Raw genomic sequence first — 12955 nt, forward strand, 5'->3', positions numbered from 1 at the left:
TGTTTTTGTTTTTGTTTTCTTTATGGTTCTTAGTTGTTCTTTTGCAGACCTGCCAGCCTAAGTAGTGCTGGGATGAAGAAAAATGGGCCTTGGTGGTTCGTGTTCCTGGAGCTGCGTCCATGCCAGTGGACCGTGACAGTTAGACACAGATGATGCTCACATGCTCCAGAAGACTCTGACATCGCTGTTGCCATTGTTGCTGTTATAGCGGTGGTGGCCACTGCTGCTACTATTTCTGGGATGGCTATTTCATAATTGGGTTCTACAGCTAGCACAATGGAGACCCTGGCAGCAAAAGTAGCTACCACAGTTAGTTAATCTTTCATTCTATTGGGCATGATAAATTTAATTCAACAGTTATATACATTTAAATTGGCTTTGAAAGTTGCAAAAATTATTTAAACTCAAGTTCCATTTGCGTATGGGATACCACCTTACAAGGACTCCAATTTGCAGTAAGGCTCGTTTAAGAAGGGAATGGCTCAATCGCCTTTAGCCTCCTGGCTATGGGTGGGTTAGGACTACTGTTGGTCTTTTCTGGGTCGCACAGATTGCAAGCCCAGTGCCACTTTGAGATCTTTGGCAACAGTTTACTCTACAGCTCACGTGGTTGAGCCTGTATGATAATGAGTATTCAGAGACGGGTAATGCTTGGGGGGCGCTCACCAACCTAAGACAGAGCACTTGCGGGGCCTGGGCAGGTGTCTCCATGACGGGTAAGGTGACCTGCTGACGTCCCACGCAACCTAAGTCAGAAGCTCATTTTTTAGTAAAAAGGGGGGACCTGTAGGGCCCTGGTCTCCTCCCATATTGAGTAAAGCCGTTGCCTGCTTGCTGACCTTGACCAGATGTCCTCCCTATTCTAATTCCCTGCCGGTATCCACCCTCCTGAATGCTTTAGGGAAGTTCCTTGTTTGTGTATCCTGCATATTGGGCGTTAACAGCTTAGATGCAAGAATGTAGAACATTCAGTAGCAAACTTCTGCCCTCCGGGGATCCGCCATTGTGCTGTAAGCCTGTATTTAAGGTTTCCTCCCTCTTTCAATAAACGGCATTTGGCATTTGGCATTCAGCTGAGGCAAATGACCCGCTGTCTCTTGTCCCTTATTTTTTAATCCACAGCCCCTCGCTCGGACATGGTGAACAGGTGACAGTAACGCGGGCGTTACTGTTACAACCTCCTTTAGATACATCAGTAAAAATTAAATGAGCACCCTTAATAGGTTCCTGTTTTACAATATGGGGGAAAATAAAACTACATACTTTAAAGCTTTCTATAAGTTTAGGTTTTGGATAATGATTATATAGCCTGCGAAAGTACACAAGAAAAGGCACCAAGCTTCATGTTCTCTTTGCAAATAAGTTAACATTTCTTGTGTATAAGGGAGTACAATGCACTCAGGAGACTTTCCAAACAAGGATTTCCCCATATATTTAGCTTTCCGTAGGAGTTGAATTACTAATTCATAATATGCATTCAAAGTTTTAGATGGGGATGCAAAAAAATGCACCCAAAATATGGGCCCTGTTTGCCAAAATACTTCCATAGGTGAAAATTCAGAGGGAAGAATTAGCAATAATAAGGGTTTGGTATAATCTATTTGTTGCACTTGGAGTTCTTGTAGTTCTTGTTCTACCTTTCCTAAAGCGGCCTTGGCTTCTGCTGATAGGGTCCTTAAGGAAGTTGGAGAAGAATCTTTTTTTATTTTTTTATTTATTTTTTTGGTTTTTTAAGACAGGGTTTCTCTGTGTAGCTTTGTGCCTTTCCTGGAACTCGCTTTGGAGACCAGGCTGGCCTCGAACTCACAGAGATCCGCCTGTCTCTGCCTCCTGAGTGCTGGGATTAAAAGCGTGCGTCACCACCGCCCAGCTTAGAATCTTTTTTTTAAAACATCAGAGAGAGGCTTAAGTTCTCCGGTGGGTATTTGGAATGAGGGGCAGAGCCATTGAATTTCCCCTAAAAACCTCTGCCAATGATGCATTGTCTTTAATTCTGCAATATGAAATTGTAATTTCTGTGGAAATATCCCTACAGAATTTATAGTATATCCCAAATATTGATAAGGAGCCATATTTTGTACCTTTTCTTGGGCAGTCACTAATCCTGCAGCTGCAAGTGCTTGTTGCAAATCTGCATAAACTTGTAATTCACAGTCTTGGGTGAATGCTGCCAATAATATATCATCCATATAATGTATAATATGTACATAGGGAAACTTTGGTCTAATGGGTTGTATGGCTTCTGCAACATACATTTGACACATAGTAGGGCTATTAGCCATTTCTTGAGGTAAAACAACCCAATGATACCGCTTATATGGTTCTTTATAATTAATAGAAGAAACAGAAAATGCAAAACGCTGGCAATCTTGCTGAGCCAAAGGAATAGTAAAAGAGCAATCTTTCAAATCTAGCACTATCAAATGCCAATCTTTGGCAATAGCAACTGGGCTGGGAAGGCCTTGCTGAAGAGCCCATTAACTGCATAGTGGCATTTACTGCACGTAAATCTTGTAAAAGTCTCCATTTTCCAGTCCTTTTTTTGATAACAAAAACAGGAGTATTCCAGGGGGATGTGGAAGGGACAATATGCCCTGCCAACAATTGTTCCTGCACTAACTCATGGGTGGCCCTCAATTTTTCTGGTGGTAAGGGCCACCAATCTACACACACACAGACTCATCAGATAACCAAGTGATAGGTGTGGGAGAAGGCCGCACACCAGTGACCCATACTAAAAATGCCCTAAGCCTCTCCGATATCCAGGTAGTCTGGTGACCTCATCGGCGGCGGCAGTAAGAGCAGCAACACAACCCTGCTCTGCCTTTCTCAGCCCTTTTCCTGGTGTCCATCCCATATCCATCGTTATGTTAACGAATGGATTTTCTCCCTTTAGAGCTTGAGTAGTGAGACCCGCTGCCATGGTTTCTAACACATCTCTTCCCCACAGGTTAGTAGGCAAACCTAATACAACATAAGGTTGAGAATGTCCTTCATGCCCCTCCTGATCACTCCACTTCAATATGCAGGCACTTTTCTCTGGTCTGGTGTGTCCTATGCCCTGTAACACTGCTGTAGAATCTTCCAGAGGCCATCGTGCAGGCCAATATTCTTTGGATATAATGGATACATCTGCCCCAGTATTAAGTATCCTTACAAAAGATTTACCTTGAATTTTTAATTCTAATTTAGGCCTAGAGTCTAGATGGGCTACCCAGAACGCTTGAGGAGTACCAGTGGACCTGAAACCTCCCTTTCCCCGAGGTACACATAAACTTCTATCTTTTGTAGAAACAATAGGAAGCAAAAGTAGCTGAGCTATATACTCCCCTTGCGGGATCATAAGACCCCCTGTGTTGCCTCTGCCATGATTTTTATCTCTCCTTCATAGTCATTATCTATCACTCCAGGCAAAATCCTTATGCCCTTCATATACACACTACTTCTACCCAAAAGCAGTCCCACAGATCCTTTTGGTGAGGGGCCATAAACTCCAGTGGGTAGTGCTCGAGGTCCCATTTGAGGGGATAAGATTCCGCTGGTGGTGGAACTGAGGTCCAGTCCTGCACTTCGTGGTGTTCTTTGTCTGAGTTGGCCAATTAAAAGGGGTTTCCCGAAGGTAGTGGGTTACCCTGTGCGTCAAACTTAGATCTACATTCACTACTCCAGTGCCGACCCTTATTACATTTGGGACATATTCCAGGTGACTGGTTTGAATTGTTTTGTGGGCAATTGCATTTCAAATGGCCTTCCTGCCTGCACTGGAAACATCCTTTAGGTCGAGCACTTCGTCCATTCATGCCTTGTAAGCCATATCTTATGGCAGCAGATAAAACTTGTCCAGTAATACGATTACCATCTATGTCTTTGCAGACACAAAGCATGTCATTCAAACTCTTTCCTTTGCTTCCTCTTAATGCTTCTTTGCAATACTTATGCCAACTGTTTAACTGCCGGCATAGCCTGATCAGAATCTCCAAAGATCTTTCCTGCCAATTGCAAAAGCTGTGACACAAATTCTGCATAGGGTTCTGAAGGACCTTGCAAGACCTTTGAAATTTGTTCTCCTGCAGCAAGGTTTGGCAGAGATTTCCAGGCTTGGACCGCTGCATTAGCTATTTGAGCGTAAGTGCCAGGGTCATATAATATTTGCTGTTGAATATCAGCCAGCGTATTGCCCTGCGCCTGCCAGCATGTCATAATTCCTCTGGGGTTGATCTGCCCACGCATTAATGTGCACCAGCTCTAAGCATCTTTCATGATTCTCACTTTTCCACAAGACATAATCTCCAGACAGGGCAGCACGGCATAGTTGCTGCCAATCGCTAGGTGTTAAATAACTAGCTGAAAAGGACTCAAAAAGTATCACAGTAAATGGAGCCTGCGGACCATAACTGCTCACTGCTTCTTTTAATTGTTTCATTTCTTTAAATGTCAAAGGTACATGACTCCTGATGGCTTGTCTGGCAGCATTAACAGTTTCGGAAACGGGATAAGCCTGCACAGTATCCTGCCAGATAACTCCCCTCTGTTTCCCTCCCTCCTTATCACCCTGATTGTCCCCATCCAACCAGTATGGATTACGAGGAGTGGACGACAGCAGATCGGAGCTGAAGCCTCTTTGTGTTTTACTTTCATTTTCTGCAGCCGCCGTTGTAATTCTTCAATCTCTTTCTCTAACTGCTCCTCCTCATCCAACAACTCATACATAGACTCCAGGTCACTCTCATCATCCCGAACTGCAAGTTTCTTGCGGGGTTTCATAGCCTTCTCTTCCTCCTTTTCCCCTTTTAAAGATTCATTAGTTTCAGCTTCCTAGGCAGTGGCGAAAACCTGCTCACGTTCTGCTAATTGTTCCTTCACTTTCACCTTGTCAGTTAATAGCACATCCTTTACCAGCCTCCAAAGAGAAAAGGCTGCAATAGGAAACTTCCCTGGTCCCAAATCCTGCAACACCTTCTGTAGATCACGTTTCACCTGTTCCCAATCAGGGATATTCAACTGTCCTCCTGTCAGAAACCACGGGCTAGCTTTGGCTATAGTGTCCACAAATGTGATTGCAGTACTAGACTTAATACCTGTTCCTTGTTTCTGCAACACCTCTCTCAACTCAAGTGGCCAACTGAGCCTTAGCTGTGGAATTCCCCATGGTACATACCCTATTTTACTCTGTTACATCCAATCCTTCACCATCCTTTGTGAAGGTGAGCCTTGTACGCTTACCTCTTCTTTACAAGTCTCAATGGAACCTCCACTTGCCGCGACCCGCACGGCCTGGAACCGAGAACTGGCAAGGGATGTCGAGGTTAAGCAGCACTCAGGACACACCGTGATTCCTTTATTGACTATCCATCAGTCTTATATACCCTGCTACTTCCTACTCTCCATGGGGTCAGGGTATGGTCCTCAGGTTCCCATCCCCGTCCCAGCAGCTCAGCCAAACAGGAAGACCACAAGCGAATCAGCAGAGAGTCGATTCTTGAAACAATGTTCCAGCAATAGCTATATCGTAAACATCCTGTGACTGACCACAGGAAAAGAGGAAGAACAAAGGGGCACCTTAGAGCAACTTAGGGCAAGCAAACAGGCTATGCACAAGGCCTGTTCAGCGTCTGCTGCCAACAACAGGTAATTGTGACGGCAGCCCTAGCTGCCCGATTGGCTTCTGCCTGCACCCTACATTCCTCCTTGTAATGGGCACACCATTTAATGTATTGGGTGCTTGAAAGGACAGCCTTAGCCAATCTAGCCAGTTCTTGGGCACACGGGTTGTAGGCAATATCTTGCAACAAGGTCTGGGACCAAGGGGAATTTAGACCGTCCTCAGCAACTGGCTTGCGGAGCTCCTTAAGGTTCTTGGCCTCCCACGGGTACCATTCCTGTGGTCTATTAGGGCCAGGAGCCAAGTTGACAGGAAATGCCTGGAGGGGTTGAGTTTGTTCCCGTGACTCTGCGCCCAGTCCTCCCTTGGGTCCCATGTGGATGACATATGCCTCCACAAGTACAGGACCACTGGCCTCTTGTTCCCTAGGCGATGGCTTGCCGTGGGGGTCATAATCATGTAGGTCCCTTCTAAGGACCATATATGGTGAGGACTGGACCATTCCTCTACATCAGGGGCATACGGTGGAGGGCTTTGCCCTGTCGGGGTGCATTGCTCAGCAGGCGCAGAGGGAGAAACTTGTACTTTTGCTTTAACTGGTATCATGCACACCTCCATATCATCTGCATGCTTGTCCTCAAACTTGGCTCATTCTCCCTCTCCCTCTCTCTCGTTTTCTTTATCCTCCCCAGTCTTACCCATCAAGTGAGAGTCGTCCTTCCTTTTATGAGTACTCGGAGGAGGGTACAGGGAGTCTGGATGTTACGCAGCCTTAAGGACAGTAATGGTGGGATAGAACCCCAATGATGGTACTGTATCAAAATGTTTTTTCCTTTCTCTGGCCAATCTTTCCACTCTGTCCCAGTGCTCCAAGAAAAGAGATTAGCACTGGGCACCCAAGGGGGGCGGGCTGGGAGAATGATAGTCTCCCAAGTAGCAATGGAATTGAGTTCATATATTTCAAGCCACCTGGACCTGAACCTTTAGTGCAGGGTCTTGAGAGCTGGCTTTTCCTTTGATGAGATTGCATTATCGATACTGAGGGTCTCACTTACCCTGGAAGACCACTTGGTTTTGGCTGAAGTACTACAGGCCCCACGTTAGGAGCGCCAGCTATGAGGTCCTGCCCCACCAGGAACTTGGATCCCCTGAGAAGGGAGACCTGGAACCATGTTTCCCCAGCCTCCCTTTTTCCCAGGAGACAGACGCAGCAGAGAGCCAAGTCAGGTAAGGATTCATTTATTTAAAAACAAGCTCTTTTTAAAGCATAAAGAAAACAAGATTGGGATTAAAGGCGTGCGCCACCACTGCCCGGCAACATCATTTTCTTGACCTGAAGCTCCAGTCATACCTTTTGTAAACAACTTGGGTTCCACCCTCCACATTTTCCCTCGGGGCCAGCTTTACTGGCATCTGGCTCCTAGGACCTTCCCCTCACAACAATCATCCAGATGGAGGGGGATAGAACAGAAACAGTCCTTAACATCAATCACCACCAGGGTATATTCTGAGGGTATTACTGGCACCCAGGCAGTCCCCTCAAGGGGGTGCCTACTGGCTCTATCCTCTCATTTACTTTCCATAGGTCCTGTGACATGCACCAGGCTCCTGAGTTTTTTTTTTAATAACAAAGACAGGTTATTCCAGGGACTCGGGGGAAGAATGCTCAAGTCCAAGGTCTGATTGTTTCTTAACCAGAGCATGGTTGCCTCTAATTTAGGTTTAGCAAGTGGTTACTGCTCTACCCATACTTGGTCACCCAGCCTCCACCTAAAGAGGTACCTGGCGGGGGGCAGTGGCCTCTAGGATTGGGGGTAAACCTGAGTGGATTTTTGGGGTCATTTCTATAGTAGGTGAAGAAGTCCTCTCCTTTTATCTCCTCTGTTCCCCATCCCCTTCCTTGGGCCTCTTCTTCCTCCATAATATCATAGAAAGCTTGTTGGTCGGTGGTGAGTACTGCATCCATTTGGGACAACATGTCTTACCCCAGTAAGTTGTCACTAAGATTCCCAGCCACCAGGGGACGTAACTTGTCCTGTTCCCCCTCCAGGCTGGTCCATTTGAGGAGAGCAACCATTTCAAGAGATTGAGCATTACCTACACCCAATACTCCGTGTCCCGGAGTCCTCCCTCCAGAGCACAGATCTGTATCCACAAGGAAGTAGAACCTTCTCCCACCTATGACAATACTCATCTTTGGGCGGTGTCACTGGGACCAAAGGAACGTCCAGTTGGCATGGGCCATTCTGGGGGGCCACACCTGCCTCCCCAGGGGGAATTCCTCCTTTGGCTAATGGGGCTGGAGCATGCCCCTTATTTAGTTTAAAGGTTTCCCATCTACGTTGAATTTTGACCAGCAGTGTTTTTCCCAATGATACCCTTTCTGCACCTAGGAAAGGGAGTGGTAGGTGGCTTTATTTACCCTGGCCAACCTAAAGCCTTTTGTTGGCCAGCAGGAGGCTGTTACAGAGGACACACTCCTTTAAAATGTCCCTCCTGTCCACATCTGAACCAGGCCCCCTGGGTCACAGGCTTTGCTGTTCCCTGACTCTGGGTTGCCAGGGCCTGTGAGAAATCCTCAGTCAGGGCAGCCATCTTAGATTGAAATGCTAAGGCCAGTGTTTGGGTCTGGTGATGTTGGGTGCCAAGATCCTGGGTGGCCTCTTTCATGCCCGCGCAGGCAGCACGGTGTTCTGAATTCATTCCAGCCCAGCCAGAATCTTTTTAAGTTGGTTCCGGAGGGGTCCAGTCGGAAGTTTGTGATTAATGCTCTGTTGAACCCAGTCTATAAACTCTGCTAGGGTTTCACTGGGCTTCTGCCTGACTCTGGCTATGGGGGATTCTGTAGGTTCCTCATCTAGCTCACCCAGGGCCGCTAGCCCCACCTGTCGCACCTGGTCTTAGTATGGTGTTGGGACTGCGGCCTGCTGGACCCCCGTAGGGTACCCATCAGCAGTTCCCACCAACATCCCATAAGTAATCAGGATTGTGTACTAAGCAGCTCTATTGGCCTCTGCTCAGACTCTACATTCTTCCTTATAGTGGGTGCACTGTTTGATGTATTGAGTGCTTGAAAGGACAGCCTTAGCCAGGTCCAGCCAATCGTTGGGGACACAGGGATTATATGCAATATCCTGCTGTAGGGTCTGGGACCAAGGGGCATTTGAACTATCCTCTGCCACTGCCTTGTGGAGTTCCTTAAGGTCTTTGGCCTCCCATGGGTACCATTCTTGTGGCCTATTAGGGCTGGGGGCCAGATTAACGGGAAATGACTGGGGGATTGCTCTTGGGGCTCTGTGCTTTGCCTCCCTTGGGGCCCTATCTGAGTAATGTAGGCCTCCGTATAATTCGGTTCATTGGCTCTCAGATTCCTGGCTGATGTCCAGTCACAGGTACCCCAGTCACGTAGGTTCCTTCTAAGGGTAGTGTATGGCGAGCGTTCCCCTATTTCTAGGATGTAAGGTGGGGGGCCATGCTCCTTTGGGGAGCATGGCTCACAAGGCATGGAGCGGGTGAGTGTAACTTGTTCTATTTACCTTCCTGGTCCTCTTTGCCTTCTTTGGCCTCCCCTGGCTCTTGGGATTTTTTGGAGAGATTTCATTACCCATACTTAGGGTTTCATTCACCCTGGAAGATTGCTTGGCCTCAGCCAAACATACTTTTGAGCCCCACGTTGGCCGCCAGCTGTGGGGTCTAACCTCACTGGGAACTTAGATCGCCTCTGAGGAGGTGCTCTGGTACCAAGGAAACTTAAGTGTGCTGCTTTCCTGTTTCCCAGCCTTCCTCTTGTCTGTAGACAATCGGATGCAGCAGGTAGTCATGTCAAGCAGGAAATCATTTATTAGGCAGTAAGCATCTTTTAAAGCTGGAAACTGCAGAACACAGCGGGTGGGGTGGGGCGGGGCGGTGGAAGGAACCAACCACTCGTTTTAAAGGTCACCCTATACTCATTTTTTTCCTATGAGCTGTTTATGTACTGACATCATACTCATTCCTTTGTCTGATTTTTGTATCCAGTCTAATCTCAGTGTAAACAAAGGCTCCTTTTTTGTGGCCCATGTGGGCCACAAATATAAGACCAAAACCCTCCCCCTTACTCTTCTTCCTGTCCTCCCCTCCTCCCACTGCTTTCCCATATCTCCCAATGTCTCAACCCATGCACACAAGCCTAACACCCCCAAATCTTCTCTGTTTTCTTCTTATAGGTGGTCTCACCAGACTCCTGCCTTCCCACCCATTTCATTTCTTAGCACCAGATATTAGAAAAAAATTAAAAAGGCTGAGGAATATCCCCAAATTCATCTACAGGAATTGGTAGAAATGGCTTTTAAAGTTTTTAATGCTCGAGAATGACAGCCGAGTCAACCTGACAGACAAGGCTGCAACAGAATACGCCCCAAGCCCAAGCCTTGGCCACTGCTCTGAGGCCCCCACAGCCCCCACAAGGGGTACAAGGGAAGTCGACCACAAGGCTCCATCCCACTGGAGCTCAGTCCAAGTCAACTCTGCCAAAAATTGCTTCAAATGTGGCAAGCAGGGCCACTGGTCACAGTATTGCCCTGACCCCTAGCTGCCCAGGAGGCCATGCCCTATCTGCCGACAGACTGGGCACTGGAAATCGGAATGCGCTCGTACAGGCTCGTCCTCTATGCCATGCCATGGAGGTTGAGACTCACCAACACTGGCAACTGAGAACTCCTAAGCCTGGTGGAGAACTGACATGGCCTAGACCTGCTGACTCCCATTGCCTTCTCTGAGCCTGGGGTGACGCTGCAGGTAGCGGGTTAAGTCCAATGATTGTCTTTTGGACATGGGAGCTACCCATTCTGTTTTGACATCTCAGTTCCCTCACGAATTTTTATCACAGGGGTGGACAGGATCCCTTCCTTCCCACTAAGACCCTGACACTTCCCTGCATTCTTGCAGGGCGAATCTTCTCTCACTCTTTCTGGTCGTACCTGCTTGCTCTGCGCCTCTGCTTGGTCGCAATGTTCTCAGCTTTTTGGGGGCCACTCTCACCTTGGCCCCCACACTCTCCTGAGTATTTCACAGGTCCATAAACGGGTCGCTCCAGATAAATGTCAGCCTGTGCACCAGCTTCAAGGACACCAACCAGATGAGGATTGGCAGGTGGACTTCACTCACGTGCGCACACCTAAGGAATTCTATTACCTCCAATGATTGGCACCTTTATCCTCAGGAAAGGCTGAGAAGGCCAATGGACTCATCAAATGACAGCTCACCAAGCTCTCCACTGAACTCAGGTTGTCTTGGCCCTCCCTTCTCCCCATTTCCCTTACTCGCCTCCAGACCACCCCACACTCTCCTACAGTTTTTAGCCCTTTTGAGCTCCTTTATGGAAGGCTCTTCCTCCTCAATCACCACCTCCCAGCCCAAACTCCCCCACTGGCCGGGTATTTCCCCTACCTCTCTTTTCTGAGGTCCCTTTCCCAATCATACTGTGATCCTCACCACCCACTCGGCTGCCAAGCTCCTGGGACATCCATGCTGATGCCATCTCTCAGGCTCAAGTGGGCACCTATTCAGGATACATGGTCTGTCCAGCAGCTGGGACCCTCCACCTTCCATTTTTCTAAGATGTTCCAACAAAGGGCCTATCTGCTCTTCTGCTTTGCACATTCATCTTTACAGTACAACTAGGGCAGATGTTAATGATCTATTTTTTTCCCCTAGAAACTTGCCGCCTTTGATTCCTCAAGAAACAGATGCTTGAGGTCTCCAGGATGACAGTTAACCAGATGCTCCTCCACTCATACCTTCTGCTGAATGTGAACTCACTAATTCCTGACTCTTCCCCATGTCGGCCCATGCCCGCAGGAAGTAGTCAGACTTGAACCAGCATCCCTATACCCAAAGAGTCTGGAATGTTCTGGTGGAAGATCCACCTCAACTCCCCTTCCCTATCTCTTTCCCTAAACCCACTCCTAAGCCCACCAAACACAGCTTGTTCTGGTGGAAGATCTAACTCAACTCCCCTCCCCCATCTCTTTGCCCAAACCCACTCCTTCTAAGCCCACCAAACACAGCTCCTCCCCCAGAGAGTCTCAAGACCACTCCCACAGGTATATACTGTGCTGCATTTTAGAAAACAAACATGTGGTTCTTCTGGTCTCTTGTCCTGGTCTCCTCTCTGTGGGCTGGGGAATCACCCAGGAATGCTTCACCCATTAAACCTGGGCTTTTCCAATTCAGTCTGATGCGGTTTAATTTGGATTGCTGCGTCGGTGAAGAGGCCTTCAGTGTACAGAGACTTATCACCCCTCAAGCTTAGCAGCTGTGGGGGTTACAGTAATTACCTTGAAGGGGCCCTGCCATTTAGGGGAAAGTGGTGAGGGACCTGGTCTGGAGAAGAGAGAGGGACATGATCCTCGATGTTGATCAGGAATGGACAGGGGTTGGTGTATGGTCAGAGTAGAGGAATCTCAAACTCTTAAGGACACACATGCTCCTTTATCAACAGTAACTACCATTCTACATTTGGACACAAGCTCTGACCGTTATCCCAAGCCCTCATAACTCATAACCACACTTTGTTCTTTGTATGTAACTTTAGGGGCCAGAGTCACTCTGGAACTGGGTAGGTGTGAGTAACTAATGATGGCCAGTCAGCCCTGATGAGAGTAGGAGCTGAGTCAGAATAAGTCTTGAGAGATGTTTTCCTCACGGAGTAAAGCACAGCATCTCCTACCAGGAAACAACATGTTAACAGTCTGATGCCTTAGAACGGGTTGAGCCTGCTTTGAGGGAGCCACCACAGCTGGCTTCACAGCTCCCCTTGCTATGCAGTCATCATGGGTGTTTACAGGGGAAATACAGACCCATGAATCCCCACCATAAGCACAGGCTACTCTCCCTCTGCCTCCATGACCATGCCACCTGTTGAAGTGCAGGTCTGGACTCCCAAACGATAGAAGAGCAAGGGTTGGAGACTGTCTTGCCCTGTTTCCATATACAGCAGGAGTGTGTGCTCACTGCTGATGGATGGGGGGCTTCTTGTGTGATGCAAATGTTCTAACGTTGAGCCATGGTGATACCGGCATCCTGCTGCAAATCCATACTTAACAGGAGTGAGTTTTAGACTACAAGCAGTAAAACTTTTTAAAAGCATACAACTGCACACACACACACACACACACACACACACACACACACACCACCTCAAGACTCAGGAACTAACATGGAAATGGGGTGAAAACATTGTAAAACTCGGGGGTCTGGAAGACTGCAGTGAGATTGTCTTCTGGACACCACAGGCCTGGATCACGGCACTAATGGACATAATCAAGCCAGTCAGTATTGTAACACGGAGAAAGGGGGCTCATGACTTCCCAC

The sequence above is a fragment of the Peromyscus eremicus genome, unplaced genomic scaffold, assembly GCF_949786415.1.
Source record: "Peromyscus eremicus unplaced genomic scaffold, PerEre_H2_v1 PerEre#2#unplaced_46, whole genome shotgun sequence".
In the NCBI taxonomy this organism is placed as follows: Eukaryota; Metazoa; Chordata; class Mammalia; order Rodentia; family Cricetidae; genus Peromyscus; species Peromyscus eremicus.